The sequence below is a fragment of the Spermophilus citellus genome (assembly GCF_964194105.1).
Source record: "Spermophilus citellus genome assembly, chromosome: 1".
Classification (NCBI taxonomy): Eukaryota; Metazoa; Chordata; class Mammalia; order Rodentia; family Sciuridae; genus Spermophilus; species Spermophilus citellus.
In genome coordinates, this window is record NC_138182.1 from 59,592,716 (window position 1) to 59,598,807 (window position 6,092).

Here is a 6,092-nt window from a genome sequence, read left to right on the forward strand (position 1 = left end):
AAAAGAAGGTCTAAAATCTTGATATAGCTGGGATACCAGCCATTTCACATCTGTTAGAGAGTGCATTGTTCAGACCCAGAACAGTTCACCTAGCAGGGCTTTAGACCTGATCCTTAACTGACAGCATCAGTTAGACCGAAACTTTTCTCTTATTGTATCTCATTTGCTGTAGTTGACACTTCCACTGAAAAGGTATTACTACTTGTGAGAATTTTATTAGTAAAGGATACAAAAATAAGAATATTAGCAGCAGCTTGATGGCTATCAAGTTAAAATGAGAATTAAAATTTTGCAGTAGCCTGCAGAAGAAATGAAAAAGTAAAAAATATACTGAGATTCCATCTCCAGTCAGAATGGCAATTGTTGAGAAAACATGTAACAATAAATGTTGGCAAGGATATAGGGAAACAGGTATATTCATTTATTTCTGGTGGGGCTGCAAATTGGGACAACCATTTTGAAAGCAGTATGGAGATTGCTAAGAAAACTTGAAATGGAACCACTATTTCACCCAGTTATCCCACTCCTTGATTAAAATTAGCATACTACAGTGAAACAGTCACATCAATGTTTTTGATAACTCAATTCACAATAGAGTTACCATAAATAAACTATATAACTAACCTAGGTGCCCTTAAATGGATGAATGGATAAATAAAAATTGTACACACACACATATACACACACACACACTGGAATATTACTCAACCATAAAGAAGAATGAAATTATCACATTTGCTGGTGAATGGATAGAACTGGAGACTATCATGCTAAGTGAAATAAATCAATCACCAAAGACAAAGGCCAAATATACTCTCTGATATGTGAATGTTAACATACAAGGGGGCCAAGGTGGGGAGAATAGAAGTTGAGTAGATTAGATAGAACAGAAAAAAAAAGAGAAGGGAGAGGGAATGGGAATAGGAAAGACAGTAGAATGAATCCTACATAACTTTTCTATGTTCATATAGGAATACCCGACCAGTGAAACTCCACATTACGTACAACCACAGGAATGAGCTGTAATTAGAATAAATTATAATTCATGTGTGTACAAAATGCCAAAATGTACTCTATTATCATATATATCTAGAAAGAACAAGTACAAAAATTAAGAATTAAAAAAAAGTGAGTTTGTCAATTCTTCTTTCTCTCCTCCATTTATTTATACAGTGTGTTTGAATGCAAATTTTTTTTAAAGGTTTGTAAATATATTTTATGTATTCTGTGTGAATGAGCGTATGCTTAGTATGGAACTGGATTTATCATTGTTGTATCAGTTCTCTATTGTGTTATAACAAAGCATACCCAAATCCTGGGTCTTAGTTTTATAAGAAAATTTTTTCAAAGACAGAGACAAAAGCTTATTTATGAAAGCAGAGGTAAAGTCAAGGGAGAATGTAGGCTATGAGAGAGAGAGAGAGAGAGAGAGAGAGAGAGAGAGAGAGAGAGAGAGAGAGAGAGAGCGCTTATACCATTTGGGCTAGAGCAAAAAATACACACTCATGGGAAAATGTGGGCCACCTAGAGAGTGAAAAGCAGCCTATCATAGAAAACTTTTGTTCCTAGATTGTGGATCAGTCAGGCAAATCTGCTATTATAATCCAGGATTTGCTGATGTTGTCTGGTTTCATGTATGTTTCTGCCAGGAGCTGGTAGCTTATTTGGGGGCCTCACTGATCTGGTGATTAACTAGATGTTGGCTGGTGCAACTGGCATAGTTCACATGTATCTAATAATTAAATAGTTTATATTAAGTCTAATCACATGGCACTACCAGGGTTCTGAAAAAGAGAGGAAGACCTCAAGGGAAATAGAGACCTAGGATCCTAACAAGTACCACCATATCACTCACCAGATATGCTTTTGGAAAAAGCAGGTACCTAGGATATCCCAAAGGGGAAAAGAGATTTTTCTCTTGGTGAGAACAAAAAGTCACACTGAATGCTGTCACATTGGATGCAGTCATGTTGGATGCAAGAAACTAAATAATTGAGCCATTTTTCTAATCTAGCTGCTGCAGTATGTATTACAGACTCAATTTTCATAGTTATGTGTATTATAATGCATTGTTTTGAAGAGAATATTATGGCAAATTGTATACAACTCTTTGCATATGAGCATTTAAAAATTATGTATACAATGAAAGTAGATAGGGTTAACAGACTTTGAAGAATATCATGAAAAACATATGGTTTCCTATATCTGTATTTAAACTTCAGAATTTGTGAATATACCCCTTTTGTATTATAATGAGAATCATTATTTTATGTTCTAATGATTCATTTATCCATTCATTCATCTAATAAGGAATTGCTTGGGGTTTACTGTGTTCTAAGGACAGCATTATTTGCAGGCAACAATCAAAGAAAAGGAGATGAAAGTAAAAATAATTGAAGTAAAACATGACAATTACTAGAATATAATAATTTGGATTTTGATGGAACACAAAGAAGCCAGTGACTCAATCTCTTTAAACCTTTATAAAATATTTTATTTGGGATATGACCTGATACTCTTAAGTAAGACTTCAGAGAAAGGGAAACTAAAAAGAATGAATTTATATCTCAGATATAAATTGTAATGTGTCTACTTTTAAAATCAAATTTATGTATGTATTTTTAACATTTAATTCTACTCTCCATGTATGGTCTCAAATAGCATATAGTTGTGTACACACCTACAGTTTTGTAGATGTTAGAGGAAAAAAGAATTGTACTACTACAATTATCCAAAAATGTTTCACTTTAGCAAAATATAGTTTTGGACAACATATTCTGCTGAAGATTTCATGTAGATTATCTCATTTATTCCTTGATGCTATGGATTTGGTACTATTATAATACATATTTTTTAATATTTTATATTTTTTATTGATTTAAAAAAATTTATTCTAATTTGTTATTTATAACAGCAGAACAAAGTTCATATTACACATATAGAGCACAATTTTGAATATCTCTGGTTGTATACAATGTATATTCACACCATTCATGTCTTTATACATGTACTTAGGGTAATGATGTCCATCTCATTCTACTGTCTTTCCTACCGCTCCATTCCCCTCCCACCCCTATACTCCATCTCCCATCCCTTTGCCTTATCTAGAGTTTGTCCAATCCTCCTTTGTTCCCCTTCCCAATTCCACTATGAATCAGCATCCTTATATCAGAGAAAACACTTGACATTTGGTTTTGGGGGATTGGCTAACTTTACTTAGCATGATATTCTCCAACTACGTCCATTTTCCTGCAAATGCCATGATTTTATTCTCTTTTAATGCTGAATAATATTGCATTGTGTATGTATGTATGTATGTGTATATATATATATATATATATATATATATATACACACACACCACAGTTTCTTTATTTGTTCATCTATTGAAGGGCATCTCGGTTAGTTCCACAGTTTAGCTATTGTGAATTGTTCTGCTATAAACATTGATATCACTGTGTCACTGTGGTACACTATTTTTAAGTCCTTTAGGACTTAAAACGGAGGAGTGAGATAGCTGGGTCAAATGGTGGTTCCATTCCAAGTTGTCCAAGGAATCTCTATACTGGATTCTGGATTAATTGTTCCAATTTGCAGCCCCACCAGCAATGTATGAGTGTGTCTTTTCCCTCATATCCTTTCCAGAACTTTTTGTCTTTCATATTCTAAATAGCTGCCATTCTTACTGGCATGAGATAAAGCATTAGAGTAGTTTTGATTTGCATTCCTCTAATTGCTGGAGATGTTGAACATTTTTCGATATATTTGTTGATTGTATATCATCTTCTGAGAAGTGTCTGTTCATTTCCATGGCTCATTTATTTATTGGGTTATTTATTTATTTATTTGGTGTTTAGCTTTTCGAGTTCTTTATATTTCTTAGAGATTAGTGATCTATCTGGTGTGCAAGTGGTAAAAATTTGCTCCTAAGCTATAGGCTCTCTATTCACTTCACCAATTATTTCTTTTGGTGAGAAGAAACTTTTTTTTGAATACATCCCACTTATTAACTTTTTTTTTTTTGGCTTGTCCCACAGACCTTTATTTAAGGGATCCACACAGAAGATATCCCTCACTTCGAAAGTTTCTTGATGGACATGTTTTTCTCACTATCCTTCTGCATGAGCTTGACTACTGCCATCTCAAAGTCCTCCTGGGTGATGTGGACTCCCCATTTCCGTAGTGTATACATGCCAACCTCTGTGCATACACCCTTCACTTCAGCCCCAGATGCTCCTGGCATCAGCTCGGAAATTTTTATCAGGTTGATCCCTTGGGTCAGATTTATTTTCCAAGAATGAATCTTCAAAATGTCCAGTTGGGCCTCCTCATTGTGAGGTGGGAATTCAATTTTTCTGTCAATGCGCCCAGGGTGAAGCAGTGCAGAATCCAGGATATCAATCCTATTAGTAGCCATGACAATCTTAATATTCTTGGTGGCCTCAAAGCCATCCAGTTGGTTGAGCAGCTCTAGCATTGTGTGCTGCATTTCACTGTCCCCTCCAGAGCCCCCTTCCAGCCATGAAGAGCCAATGGAGTCAATTTCATCCATGAAGATAATAGATGGAGCGTGTTTTTGTGCCATGACAAACAGCTCCCTCCCCATTCTTGCCCCTTCCCCAATAAACTTCTGTACTCATTCAGAGCCAGAGACACAAATAAAGGTACAGTCTGTAGGATGAGCCACAGCCTGGGCCAACAGTGTCTTCCCTGTCCCTGGGGGTCCATACAGCAGCACTCCCTTGGGCTGTGCAATGCCCAGTGCTTCAAAGAGCTCGGGTGCTTCACTGGCAGTTCAATCACTTCTTTGATCTCCTTGATTTGTTTGTCCAGCCCACCAATCATTTGTAAGTTGAATCTGGCACCTTCTCCACCATCATCAGTGACACCAGCGGGTCCACCTTGTTAGGTAGTATCTTGTGCAGAGTGTAGCTGTCATTTCTTAGAGCCACTCGACAATTGGGTGTCACATCATGATGTTGATGTTCTTGTCCACATCTACAACAAACTTGCCCTTGGTGTGTACCTTGACCAACACTTTCTTCTTAACCATGGCCCAAACTACTTCTCCCACATAGGAGCCCTGTTCTTGCAGCAGCTGTAGCTTCTCTGCAATAGGTGAACTTTTGCATTTAGTTTATTCCTCTGTGCCTGCAGCCTCTGGAGGTTTTGGCTTTTATCATTCACAATCAGCTGGAGTTCTTCAATCTTGGACAGATAATATTGATGGAGTCTGCTGCTGCCTACTTTTCCCTCTTCCAGTTCCATCTTTTCTGGCCCATCAAGCACCATCTTCTTTCTTCAATGGAGACTGCTGGCATCCCCACTTATTAATTCTTGATTTTAATTCTTGTGCTATAGGAGTCTTATTAAGAAGTAGGTGCGGGCCGTGCCGCCGCGCTCCCCTGAGCGCCGCCGGTCCCTCCCCGCTGCCCGGTAACAGGCCGCCCCGCGCCTCCGCGCTCCCACCACCGCCGCCACAGGCCCGCCGGAGCCGGAGCCGGAGGGAGCGGAACGGCCCCGCACCCTGACCGCCGCCGCCGGCGCCTCGGACCGGGCCGCGCCAAAGCCGCGTCCCGCCTCGCGCGAGGAGGAGGAAGAGGGCGCGTCGCCGACGTGGGACCTGGACCTGCTGAGTCCGCGGCGCCCGCGCCGAGCAGTCCGCGGCGCCCGCGCCGAGCGGCCCCCGCCGCTCCAGCACCCCCGAGGTCCCTGGGCGGCTGAGTGTGGTTTCGCCGCTGCCAGGCCCGCACTGCCGGAGCCCCGCGGAGCCGATGCCTGGGACGGAGCCTAGGCCTGTGATTGAAAACATCAAGTCATGAGCCAAGGTGGAGGGAATCCATCACGACTTCAGCGCGAGCAGTAAGGCTGCAGCCCCAGGTGCACGGCTCTATCGGCCCCATCTCCTTCTCCTCTCCGCCTCTCCGCCTTGCTTCTCCCCAGCTGTCTCTCCTCCCAAGCTCAGTCTCTAAATCTAGATTTCAATTTCTTTCCCCCACCCCGCCCGCTCTCCCACGTGTCCGGTACCCGGCCCCCGCGGCCCGAGGCGCCGCCTCCCCTCCCCCAACCCGCACCCCCTCTCCGGGGGTCCC

At 40.9% G+C, this 6,092-nt stretch overlaps 1 pseudogene across 1 annotated transcript; it reads right to left on the reverse strand.

The window, feature by feature from the left end:
• Positions 1–4,045: 4,045 nt before the first annotated feature.
• Positions 4,046–5,309, reverse strand: LOC308654863 (26S proteasome regulatory subunit 8-like; annotated as a pseudogene). Its single transcript has one exon. The product of its transcript is annotated as a 26S proteasome regulatory subunit 8-like (transcript).
• Between the last annotated feature and the right edge of the window lie 783 nt (positions 5,310–6,092).